The sequence below is a fragment of the Papaver somniferum genome, chromosome 7 (assembly GCF_003573695.1).
Source record: "Papaver somniferum cultivar HN1 chromosome 7, ASM357369v1, whole genome shotgun sequence".
NCBI classification, from domain to species: domain Eukaryota; kingdom Viridiplantae; phylum Streptophyta; class Magnoliopsida; order Ranunculales; family Papaveraceae; genus Papaver; species Papaver somniferum.
Genome location: NC_039364.1, coordinates 13,189,559 through 13,203,175, shown reverse-complemented (window position 1 = coordinate 13,203,175; position 13,617 = coordinate 13,189,559). Strand labels below are relative to the sequence as shown.

General features: G+C 37.1%; 2 long non-coding RNA genes across 14 annotated transcripts; one reads left to right on the top strand and one right to left on the bottom strand.

Moving 5' to 3' along the window:
• Positions 1-2,047: 2,047 nt before the first annotated feature.
• LOC113295760 lies at positions 2,048-6,065 on the bottom strand. 13 transcript variants are annotated; one of them, XR_003332925.1, is made up of 8 exons: positions 5,804-6,065; positions 4,555-5,688; positions 4,207-4,316; positions 4,082-4,109; positions 3,574-3,991; positions 3,378-3,487; positions 2,490-2,955; positions 2,048-2,374 (listed from the first exon to the last, which is right to left on the bottom strand). It is a non-coding gene; the product is annotated as an uncharacterized LOC113295760 (long non-coding RNA). The 13 variants fall into 13 exon arrangements; XR_003332927.1 differs by having other exon boundaries at positions 2,490-2,553; positions 2,653-2,738; positions 2,890-2,955; positions 3,574-5,688; XR_003332923.1 differs by having other exon boundaries at positions 2,490-2,553; positions 2,653-2,725; positions 2,890-2,955; positions 3,574-5,688.
• Positions 6,066-8,125: 2,060 nt separating this feature from the next.
• Positions 8,126-11,408, top strand: LOC113292692. The gene is made up of 3 exons (XR_003331824.1): positions 8,126-10,656; positions 10,762-11,134; positions 11,250-11,408. It is a non-coding gene; the product is annotated as an uncharacterized LOC113292692 (long non-coding RNA).
• Positions 11,409-13,617: the final 2,209 nt, after the last annotated feature.

Sequence of the window (13,617 nt, the reverse complement as noted above, 5' to 3'; positions counted from 1 at the left end):
ATGATACGAGAACAAAGTATTAGTGGCGAAGTAGTCACCTGATGACGAGCGGGCGATGCAGTGACTACATCCTTGGCTTTATGGTCCTTGAGGAGACCAGCGGTAGGCATCTCGTACTAATGAGAGAAGGAAGAAGTTGTCACGGCAAAGTTAAGAAAGCAGCGAAGCAAAAGGGCCAAGGAAAAGGGACAATACCTCGCGAGGAATGGACCAGTGAAGCTTCCAAGGCTGACAACCGGAGAGATAGCAATTCTTCGGGAGGGGGCCTTTGCGAGGTACACCTTTCTCATCCACACCCCAGACCCAGGGACCCTCTACGACAAGAGGAAACATCATCCAGTCCTCATAAACTGTTAGGCGAATATGGTCAGCATCAAGAAGAAGAGCCTTTGATGGAGCCGAGAGAGACCTTCGGACAAGGTCAAGACCCCATTCCTGGTGCTTTCTGGTGCTTGAGAACCTAGCAGAATAGTTGGACATGAAGAAATCCACGTTGTAATCGCGAGGATCGAATGACTCTGGAGCTAAAGGAACCAACCAAGTCCTTCCTTCTGAACGAAACTTGAATTCGTTCGAGGTACGGATTGTATCACCCGAAAGCTGGAAGACTCCACACTGTAGGTTGTTGAGAATCTCGAAGAAAATAGGGTTGGATGGGTCGTACAAAGGGAAGGTTAACCCAGCGCGCAGTTGACCCAGAGCGATGATCAACCTGTCAATCGATCAAGTATCAGTTTGAATCCAGCGCAGGTTCAGTTCCATGTCTGGAGACGCAGGAAGAGAAGGATTCATAGAAGAATCGACAGCGGGGGATAGTGTAAGACCCATCTTTTGAAAAACTGTTTGAAATTCGCTCATGACCTCGAGAGGAGTAGATGACGAAACTGAGTTAGAAGCCATAGAAGCAGGCAGAAGAACTAAGGAAGATTGAGAGAAAAGAAGAGCAGTGATATAGCAGACAACAGCACGTGGAGTCGGTGGGGACATTTATAGCTAGAAGAAGACGACCGGGAAAAGTCGGTGGGCGACACGTTCGAGGAATTCTGACCGGTGCTAGCCGGTCATTATGAGGGTGTGGCCACGTGGAGTCTTAGGAAATAAAGAACATGGACTACATGGGTGTAAGGCGGTTCTTATTCTGCTCGTGTGTTACTCGAGCAGAACAAGAAAAGGAAAAATGTAAGGGTAGAAAATCGTATCGCCACGTGGCTACACCAAAAGATACGAACTATGAAGGAAAATCTAACCACAAGATCTTTTAACATTTACCCACCCAAGTGCCCAGGTCAGTGACTTGTCAAATCAAAGTCGAAATCAACTTTTACCTACCCGCTCTGGAAAGCAAGGGTATGGTCCCGAGGAACCTTACCGAGATAAAGACAACAGAAAGGGATTGTTGGAGTAGTCAACAAGATAATGTACCCGAAGCATAATAAACGAAGTAAGGTTTCTTGGGTGGGAAGTCAACCTACAAAGAATAAAGGATAAGCAAAGTAACATTACTTGACTGAGAAGTTGGTCCTCGAAGACATTGAATTATTGGACAAGAAATAAGACAGTTGTCCCGACAAGCCCCAGAGGTGTCAGCGAAAGGAAGGAAAGACTTAGTCAAAAGTAAAATAGACGAACACTAGTGGAAAATAGTAGTTTCGCGACAGTGAAGCAAGTCACATATATACGAGTTAAATGACTTGCTTTGGCAGTCGGAGAAAGGGTCGTTGTCTGAGCGTCTTTTTCATCTATGACGTGGCCATACGGGTCGTTGAAAATATTATATCAACGACCGATGCTAACAGTTGGCACGTTATGACTGACCACAATCAGTCATAAATATGAATCTTAATATAAAAAAAATAGATTCAGATTTGGCTGTCTGGTCGGACTGAATCTGACTAAATCTCAAATCAAACAAATGAAACTCAAACCAGAATTCAAATGAGAATCAAATGAAACTCAAATTAGAATTCAAATGAGAATCAAATCAAACTCAAAATGAGACCCAAATTCAAATCAAATAAAATTGAGAATCAAATTAAACTTGCACAAAAATAATCATTCATTGATTCATTGGATTCAAACTACACAAAAAAGATTAAAATTTTGAGTTCTGACCAATGTAAATCTTACAAGAAAAGCCATTAAACAAGTGTTAAAACCAACATTATTACCTGAATATATCCATCCGAATGCTCATCATCTCCAACAGTTGCCGAAATTTAGGAGCTTCATTCGTGGTTCCAGTGAAAACACATGGATCTTCATAAGCATTCTTGTTGGGGTCTGATCTTATTGGAGATTCGAAAACCAAGTACCAATGCTTCCTTGGAGATCACTATTGCTTCTGATGTATGTTTCGCAAACCCAAGTTTAAAACCTGAAACACGAAATATAACCTTGAACTTAATAGGATTTGTAATGAGACTTGGAGAAACTAATACCAACTAAAATGATAACAAGGAATGATGCTCAGATAGGATCTTTTGATTTACCTGAGCCCAAGCAGAACTTGTCCATTATATGTGTTTCTCAATCCCCATCTCTTATCAATGACATCTAAGAAAAGCAAGTTACATTCAGAAACAAAACTATGTAATAGCCAAACTAGGTAATAGCCAAACTAGGAGATGGAACAAGTTCGCTGGCGAAACAAACCTCAAACTTCTTTGTTGACCTTTGACATTTCTTACAAATGCCACTTCAGATTCAACTATTTTTACAATAAAATCTGTACATACCCACTGAAGTATTATATATACAATGCACGAATACCCGACTGAAATATTCTACAAGGCATGAATACTTCCAAGAAGAAAGTCTTCAGCATACATTTTTATAAAGATTAAATCTTAAGTACCAAAACTAAAGGAGTTCTTGAAGCTAAGCACTCACTTTCCTTTGCTGTGAGCCCCGTTTCTGTCAAGTATAACACACCCCTGAGCATGGCACAGGACTTATCTGCAAGATTTGAGATGAAACTAATCACAATGGTTAACTGAGAACGAAAAAATGGTTACAGAGTTGATACAAAGACAAATTCCAGCGAAATCGAGTTGTGTGAAAGAAAAAAAAACTAACAAATCCTGACTAGACCCACTTGGTGATACATTCGACACAAAATATACGCATGCATAACTCACTATTATGAACTAAGAGCAGGGTTCAGTCACAAGAACCATGACATGATATTTAAGCCGCTGATGGAATTTTCTTATTTGGTTATCTTACAACGAAACTAACATTATTCGAGTACGGGAGTATCTTAATCAAACTGCCATTACAAAAATTAAAATGTAGTGACATATGGATAGGTGTGCATCCAAAGGAGAAATACATATACACAAAGTTACTAAGCTGCGACAAGAGCGGTGAATGGTTACCTGCGTTGTTTTCAGCAAAGCTATACCTTTAACTTCAGAAGTCAACCTTACGACACCGTACTTATTCACTATTGCTTCTGCTATATGTTTCGCAGACCCGAGTTTAAAACCTGAAAGACAAGTTCAAACAAGAAAAAATGATTAACTTCCCGACAAGTTCAAAAAGAATACATGGCATATGTCACTGTAAGATTACCTAAACATGAGAAAATTAGAGAGCAACTATAGGTATATATGCAAGCTAATCCAGTCATAGTAATACAGAAACCAAGAAGAATCACATCAGCATGCACCGACAATCACACCAGCAAATACCAAATGGGGAACTCAAAAATCAAATCAACTTAGAAGTTCAAACTTCAAGTTCCGCATTTCCAATCTTCTCCAAAATTTTAAGGAGCTGAACAGCACCCATGATCTGTCAGCAAGAGAAACTTTAATTAATAGTCTATGTTTCCACTTAGAGAGTAGTAAATATCAATTAACAGCAAGATCCATTATGCTACAGACCACTGACCCTCAATAACAAATTTATGTAGAAAGAAATAACTCAATTTGGGTAGACACATTGCAGTTGATGAAATTCCATTTGCAGCTCCTCTGTGGCGCTAAGACTATTATCAAAATATCGAAGTTATAAAACCATCTAATGTAACAGTTAAAAGCCGAGACAATATGAAACCAAGGGTGAGCGAGAGACTTACTAATGTGGTGTTTGGTAGGATGACAAACCTAGTGAAAATAGAAGTGTGTGTAGTCATTTAGGACCCAAAGTTAGCAGTCTTGAAACTAGAGTAAAGAAACCATTCATCTTTGAGCTTGGACTTACCGATTAAAAAAACTCTTCAGAAGAGATGCAATATTTATTCACAAGGAAAAGTTGGGTCCAGATAGCTTAGCTATGAAAGGGAAACTTCCCAGAATCATAATAAATAAAGCCTTCAAACAAAAACGCAGTCACAAAGTAAATGAAACCAATTACCGCAATTGAACAAATGAACTTCAAATCTTATACAAAGAGTGATACAGGAAACACAAAAAATGTGCCATTTTAAGAAGAAAATAAAGAATAATATTCAATTTCAACACAAAGGTGAGAGTAAAACAACCATCAGACTCTTATATTCGTTGAGAGGACTTCAATGTAAGACATTTTTTCATATTAGTGCATGTATACCTGAAATTCGTAGGCACCAGGAGCCTCACTGCTCCCAGCCAAGAAACTTCCCATCATAATTGTAGATGCACCAAGCATCAAATCTTTGATAATGTACCCAGATTTTGAAATACCAGAATCAGCAATCACAGGTACACCACTTCGCGAAGCAACGGATGAAACCTTTTATACAGTTGTTGCCTAATTTGTTTAAAGAAAGGTTAGCACTCTTACAATAATGAATTCAAGAATCCAAAAATCGGAAAAAGTTACGATGTAGCCAGAAATCTTGCAACAGACTACGGGACAAGCGTATTTCAGTGCCTCCAAACAACTTCATGATATTACTCTCATAGAATTACTACAGATCCAAATAACATAATCGAAGTTACAATTTTATGAGAATCTCAAGGAAGATGGATGTCGTTTCCCTGTTCCTTCGAAGGACATCCAAGCCCTGCTATCTTGTAGTAACTTTTGGAGTAGGTGATGGTCAACAGATTAAATTCCAGTAAGCAATTTGTATGATTGAATTCAGATTTGAGATATGAATTTAAGCTCTTGAGCTACATGTGTCTAAGACATTCAATATCAACAAATTGGCATCAAAATAAAAAAGTTCCTATTTGGTTGTAATTCAAACAAATATCAGAAAACCCCATACTTACTTTAGATTCTTGCCAAACCAAAGATTACAAAATAATAAAAAAAAAATTCTTAAAAAGAGTATATAATCCATTAGAATCCAATCTAGAATATGCAAACAAACTAGAAATTTCAATAAATATAATGGAATCAAAGTTGAACTCAACCCACCAATGATACCCATTTCATAAAATACTTAAAAATCACCACCTGAACTGAAACAATGAAATTCCTTCCCAACCACCACCCAAACAGAAACATCAACTCATGATATCAGAAAATCCCTGAAAGCCAAATTAAAGAAACAAAAAATAACAACACAAACAAGCAGTGTAACTAGCAATCTTCTAGTAAATCATTCCATTAAAAAAAGTAATTACCTGACCTCACAAAACAGACAACAGTGTAACGAAAAATCTTCTTAGAAAACTGACCATCTTCTGCTTCATCACAACCACCACACCATCATCATCAGGAATCACAATAGGAACAAGTTAAAGTAATCCGCACCTAATCAAGAAAAATAATACTTCAATTGAAGGAAAAGCAAGAGATTGAAAATTTTACCCTAACCCTAATATTAAAATTAAATTTGAAGATGATAGAATGAACCTTAGATAATTACCCAGTTGAAAGCGGGAAATATTTTACAATTGAAAGCACAGACTACCATTGAAATTGATTATTTATTGAGGGTATTGACTTGTTCTCCACCTTCTGGATCTGGAAACTTTGTAGAAGAAGACGATGGAGGCAGATTGAGAACAAATAACGAAGGAGATGAGAGAGGAAGTCAATGAGTAGACTCGATCTCCATGAAAACTTACAGACAAAAAAAACAGAGAAAGAGAGGTGAGGAATTCTGCTGAGAAAGAGGTGAGAGAGAAGAAAAATGAACGAGGTGAGAAAGAGATAAGGTTATTTGGGATTTAATGTGGAGAGAAGATATTTAATCACAGCCCTAGATCAGTGAGAAAACTCAATCTCGAAAAAATCTAACCACGGAAACATCTAGGCTCAGCGGTCGCGCCATCGGTCGTTGAAGAGGATTAGTATCTTAATAAAAATTTGTTATTCAACCACCGTGTTTAGCAATTAAAGAATTTTCCCGTATTTTTTATTATATCTATGACCGTCTTGACGGGTCCACGGTCAATGGACCTCCATTGGGGGTCGGGGCTGTGAGTTATAAAAACCTCATTTTCCACTAGTGGAAATAGAAAGTGAGTTTGCGACCTAAATGTAACGTTGTTCGAAGTAAACAGATTTGTATCCCACTAAGGTCGTTTCGGCCTATAAATAGGAATCTTTGGGCATAGGAGATGGATCGAATTTTTGGAGGTAAGGAACAGGTTTAACAGTGAGAGTGAGATTAGGGTTTTCAAAAGATCTAAAACTTGTAATATGTTCTTGGTTTATTGATTAATAAAAGAAATTCTTATGTAACTCGTGGTGTTGTCTTGAGATCTTAGTTTACTTTCTATTTGGGTGTACTACTGTATTTCTAGTAGTTACATCTTCTGCTATTTCAGTAAACTAAAACAACGTGAGTGGAACTATGTTGTACTCTTGCAAAGGTAATAATTTTGGTTTGCCAGATATATAGAGAAATCTATGATTTCCTTTGAACATTACTCAGTTTTGGAAGTATTTTAATATTAATTTATTTTATGTTTGCATCAGATTTTTATTTTATTTTTGAAATTAAACATTCTTTATGAATGCTCCCTGGCATTCCTCCCGCACACAAATTATTAAAAAGGAAATGGTATAATACTTTCATTTTTGTTGATTTTGTACAAATAGTTTCGAGGGGTAAAAAAAATATTTTTTTTTGAGTCAACTTGAGAAAGTTGATTCCACTTTTTGCATAAAGTTGCGTCCATTTTTGGAAAATAGAGGTATTTTTAAAAATTAAATAAGGATATGTTTTAAGGATGAATTTCGAGGGTATTTAAATAATGTTCCCTTTATTAAATACCGGTTTCGGTGTTTGATGGCTACTTTTTATTGCAAAACCTTGCCCATCCGGACCATTTGATTTTTGCTAAGAGATAGCCAAGGCCGGACCACTTTTGCCCATTTAATTCAATAGCTGGGCTGCCCTGCCCATCCCGTCCCAATTTCTATCCATAAGAGCAACTGCCATGGAGCGATTAAAACCAAAGATCAAAGACTAAGACAAACGACCAAATTTGAATTTAGTTCGTTGGGCTACGCTACGGTAGCAGAGTATATTTGGTCCAGCACGGATATGTTGTTCGCTTGCTAGTAAAGCGTGGATTTAATGCTGGTCTGAAATGGGCTTACATATAACCAACGCCTGTCATGGGGCGTGGATTAAACGAACGCCTGCTATAGCACTACAAGAAAGTGGTTCTATTGCCTCCCTATTTTTCCACACATCTATAAATAATGTGGCAATAACGGGGGGGTGGGGGGTTAGCCTCACACAATAATAGGTGTGGCATTAAGTAAGAATTTTTGCTACACATATGAATAGATGAGACAAAAAATACGTTTTTACATCATGTTTTCCTTTTAAGAAGCAATAACTTAATTTCTAGCCACATAGAAGTGACAACAAGTTTAAATAGTGCACGATAGTATAATTGATAAATTTTAAATTTCCTTTTCGAGGCTAAAAACATTTATTAAATATTTTTTTATCTTTTTTCAATAATTTTATCGATTAAATTATTACAATAATAGCAATAATATCCGGTTAATTAGAAAAGAAAACAAACCACGTGATTCACGTGCCTTTTTTTGGAAAATCCCTAGAGACGTATTTTTGGTGATGTGGAACAGCCAAAACATCTTTCTTCCCCTGTGCAACTTGAACCTTAGAATTTGATTTTTTTTCCCACATCCACAAATAAAATCATCTCGACTTATTTTGTATTCTCAGTTAAGGAAAAAGAGAATCTCGACGCCTCCCAATATCAGGTATTATCAACTCTTAAAACTCCATGTTTGTTTGGTAAATTTTTGATGTTTATCTGATAGATTGAGATAATTTGAAATCTGAGTTTATTTTTTGGATTTTTATTGTGATAATTTGAACCAACTTTGGGATGCATAAAACTTAGGCCGATTAGTAACAACTGAATGTATTATGATGAAAATACTCGTTCAGGCAGGCATTTCTAAGAACAGTTTGAGCCCGACTCTCAAACTGGTGATTTAGAGAGAACATTGTTGAGTTTGATTCTTGCTTCTCAGGTCTCCTTCCCTGAAAAACGCAACACATCATTCTGAAACAACACACATTCAATCCCAACCATTCATCGAGTTAAACAACAGAAACAAGCTTTCTCTTTCCTAACTTCTTGACATCAATCTTGAGTTTCTCTCAATGTAAACAGAAATACAACAGGAACCCATCTTATGATTGAATAAGTCCCATCTTATGTGAAAGTAATTTCATAATCTGATAAGATAGTTGAATCTTTAAGAATTTTTGATGAGTTTAAGGTCTTAATCATATTGGTAAATTAATTTTGGGATTTGCTAATTTTTGGAATGAGCTGGTTGTTTTGTCATTGTTAAGCTTTTCTGAGGTTAGATGGATACAATTTGGATGCAGAAGGGTAGATGCCACCCTGACTATTTCCGTGGCTGCGGTGAATTTATAAATTTTGCTTGGTCTCATCGTACACCTGATTTAGATGAGAGTATTTTTTTCCCTTGTTTGAGATGCAATAATTTTGATTGGTCTCATCATACAAATTAATTATCCTAGTCATGTTCCTAAGTCGGTCTTGGTTCCCCAAAAATTAGTTGTAATAGTAACGCTAGAAATAAGAGAAAAACCTTTCTTAAAGAAATTTTTACAAATTTATCATGTAGTGTAACATAAGATTCCCATCCTTCAAAAGAGGAATTGGCAGCATAGATTTATAGATTAGAACTGCATGGTTATCGTTGCACCATGGTGGCCTTATATGCCTCTGGACCTTTAAGTTGGGAGCAGGAAGAACTAGTGACAAATATTCGTCTTACTCTCAACATTTCTAATGATGAGCATTTAATGGAGCTAAAGAATTTAGTTTCAGCTTAATCTTGCATTCGAATTAGTTGACAGGTAAACATATTCAGGTTCGGACTTTATTTTTGTACTTCTATCTTTTCCCTTTTGATAAGTTAGGTCATTTTACTTTATTGGTGTTACTTAATTGTAAGATGCTGAATGTGTTTTACAAATTGTTGCTCCTGATCGATTATTCAGTTGCAGTGATTTACAGAAAGAATTAGTGTATCATAAAAACTATGTTAAAGCAATGAAGTGTTGCATGCCCAATTCATCCTGATATGGTGATATTGTCCTATTCATTTTTCTTTATTTATTTGGTGGTTGTATTTTGGATTGCGGAATATTTAGCATAATAGCAGTTGTTATGAGGTCACTGTCATACTGAGAAATGAAAGAAAAGTATTATATGGATGCCTTTTTCCTGCCTACCTTTCCTGTTTACACATTTTTTTCCCCAATATAGAGATTGTGCTATGTAAAGTGATCAGTTTTCAAATAAATGGCGTTTTTATATTTGATTAATACATTAACAGCAAAATCCATCTCTATTTTGGTTGTTGTTAAAGTTCATACCAAACTATATTCCCCTATTTTTCGGAATGGTGTATGATGATGCGTAAACTATGGTTCTTATGCATGACCCACCCTCCTGATTCTGTTGCCATTTACCCTTTTTTTTTTAATGATATCATGTGTGATTGTTCACTTGCCTTAATGTTCTGAGGTACAATCAGCTTAACATCCTATTGAGCATCTGTACATATTCATACTTGGATAGGAGAGGGATGGCTTCTTTTGCTGTGTTAGAATTCAGGTGCTTCAGTTTTGTTAGTATACATCAGTACTTTGGAACACTCAATGATGTTGTTTACGGAGATGTATTTGCTTAGTTTTAGTGTTGCTGCTCAAAACTCACTCTTTTATTATTTCTTGCTTAAGTATTATGTATGAGCTCCTTGAATAGATGTGGACATTACAAATTAGCATATTCCAACAGTCCTCTCTTAGATTCTAATCTGAGTGTTCTTATGATATATGATTATATAGGAAACCTTTTTATTTTTGTTCAGGATGGAATATCAACAAAATGTGGAGCAAGGAGAGCATTCCAATTCCGAAACTACTGGCGATTTTTTTTTTCTGGATACTGTTATGTTTAGATGTATTTTTAGATAACCGTGTACAAAATGCTTACGTTACTCTCTAAGCAGTTGATGTCCTTCGAGAGAGAAAGGTGTGAGGTGATACCACTTTTGCATCTTTCATTGGAAAGAACAAAGAGGAAAAAGAAAGGAAAATAGTTGATTGGGATATGAAAAAACCAAGTGAAATATTCCGGTGTCATTGGTGTGTTGATCAAACAATATCGTCGTTGGAACTGGGAAAAGCCTTGGGATTTGCAAGATGACAACGCTAAGGATTGGTTGTGGTCCGAAATTAAGGTGAACATACTCTACAGTGAACCTAAGGATTGTGTGTGTGACTTATGAACTGAATGGCATCTTTTTTTGTTTTATTCATTTATATTGTTGGTGGAATATTTAAAGGCAGGAAGGGTAATTGGAACATCAAACACTATAAGCTCAGCAGCGCCAAAGACTTGGGGAGCATCCTGGCATATCAGAGGAGCAAATTTTTGGACATTTGCCGTTTTACAGGCTTGGGGAGCAGCCCAGCAGACACGGGCCGACACCTTTCATACTTTGGAGAGCGCCAAAGACTTGGGGAGCAGCCTGGAAGACCGGAGGAGCAAATTTTTGGACCTGCGGAGCTGCTTTACTGGCCTGGGGAGCATCCCAATAGACAAGCGGAGACCTTTCACACCGTTGGATCAGCGCCAAAGACCTCAGGAGCTACTCTTTGGACCTGCGGAGCTGCTTTACATATCCAGGGACCAACTGAACAGACCTCAAAATGATTGTAAGTCTCCCATCCTTGATAATAAAGGTATTTGTTGATGCTCTATTAGACATGATGATTCTCTACATTTGTTGATATTCTTTTTGCTTGGTGGTCTTTGTTTTGGTTTGTTTAGGAGGTACCTGGGTAACGGGAATAGACGTCTGGGATTGGATACCTAGGTCGCTTGGGAGTTGATTTAACATGGACTAGGCCAAGTTTGAATTATTAGGTTTCTGTAGTTTTGATTGTGTAATTTTTTTTGTTTTCTTATGGTTAAGTGGGATTCTGTATGCCTTGTGACAACTACTTTTATTTAATGGAACTTAAATTCTTTATTTGGATTCACTTTTTGTTATTGTTTTACTGTTTTTTGTTACCGTACATAATTTAAAACATAATATTACAATGGCCAGTAAATCGGTAAAAGAGTTTTAGCTACATACAAGTTGTGGCATCAGGCTTTGTCTTTCCGCACTCATAGCCACGACAATGGTGTGGAAAAATAATTTTTAAATAAAATGTAATTCAAAATAATTTATATTAAATAATAATAAAAAAAATTGCCTCAAATTATTGCCTCACCAGTTAATGTGGCAAAAAATTTAAAGTAAATAATTAAAATTTAAAATATAGAAAAAAGAAAAATAGAAATACGTTTTGCCTCATGTTATTGCCTCACATTTGGTGTGGCAAGAAATCCAGCTTTTTCTACTGTACCTTAAAGGGGTGGCAATTTTTTCTTGCCACCCAGGTTGTTGCCACGGGTGTGGCAAAATATTTTTATGTGGCAAAAGGTATAGCCACACTAAATAGGGGTTGTTGCCACATTTGTGACATGTTGCAATACACCCCTTTTGTTGTAGTGTAGGGGGAACATAAAACGCACGCCCGAATATCAGACGGATATATAGTTAATGCCTGGTGGCGCAGAATTTATACATAGGCCTAATGTCAGGCGAACATATTAGACGAACCCAAAAGCACACACGTACATCACACGTGTTAGCGCGTTAAACTCTATTCTTTTTCTCAAGTCTTCTCCTCTTTTCTACTTGTTGCCACCGCTTAATCAGAAGCAATTCTTGTAATTTGTTCTCCCATTCGCAAACATCACCAAGCACTAAAAAAAAAACGAGAAATTAACCCTGCTTTGTCGTTCAATGAGAGGTATGTTTCTTTAGTTTTCTTCCCCTTCCTTAAAATTTTCACATACATGTACAAGACCTAATTAGATTTGAGAATTGTTTATAATTTGTTCTCCAACGTTCTAAATTTACCAACGGTATAAACATTTTTCAAACCAATTTTCTCTGTAACGGTCGAAAATGGTTCGTGGTAGAAGACGACTATAAGCGTGAGTTTTATGCACGCCCATAACAGGCGTTGATATACTGTGTGCCTCAATGGGACGTTGATATACTTTGTGCCTCAAATGGGGCGTTGATAATATGTGTGCGTCAAATGGGAGACCATTTAATTTCCGCCTGTCAACAGGCGCACATATTACAAACGCTAAGTTGGGCGTGATCTATACCACCGCCTAATTCAAGCGTTGATTATACCAACAACGCAATTTCTGGGCGAGGAGAATACACCCGCTTCATTCCAAGCTTGATCTATACCAGTGCCTATTAATAAACAAACGTCTTACATTCGCTCGATCAAATTTGGTTTTGGTCCAGGATCAAGACAAAATACAATCGGAATTATAGTTTTAGTCTTGTTTTTGATCTTTAGTATGTTCCACTGCGTCTCATTGCTGGACCAAAAATTTTGTTTTGCTCGTACATTATGGATGCTCTAAGTATATGTTTAAGTTCAACTATTTTTATTTTGGACCATTTTTTTGGGCACTTTTTTTTTGGTGGGGGACCATTAAATGGTTGGAATGTCTACCCTATAGTTATAAGGGGTGTCCTAAAGTGTGGAGATGACTCATTTTCCTTTCTCTTAATTAAGATTAAGAACTTGTTTGTTTGCAGCTGATTCGGTGTCTGGATCTGAGTCAATCCATGATTCGGACTTAGAGCTTGTTTGTTTGCAGCTGACTCGGTGTCTGGGTCTGAGTCAACCCCTGACTCGCGCCGAGTCAGCAGTCAGACTGTTTGTTTTGTAAATTTAGCAACCCCTGACTCGACATCTGAGTCGAACCTAACCCCTGACTCGGGCCCTAGGGAGTCAGGCATTGAAATGCTGCTGAGTAGGTGGTTCAAACCCCTGACTCACTGAAATCGACGAAAATGCCCTCACGTTTTATATCAAAAAAACTCATTTCCTTTCTCATTTTTTTCGTTCATTCCGTCGGAAGCAGAGATGGGTGATGAGGAGGCAAACCCTAGATCTATTCTCAACTGATATCTTCTTCACCTCTCTCAACAAATCGAGTAATTTCTATCTCAATCATCACTCCCGTCTCATCTTTCCATCTCTTTCAAATCATTTAAAAGCTTCTTTTAGAATCATTCATCATCTTCAGGTATAATTCTTCATCCATACTCATT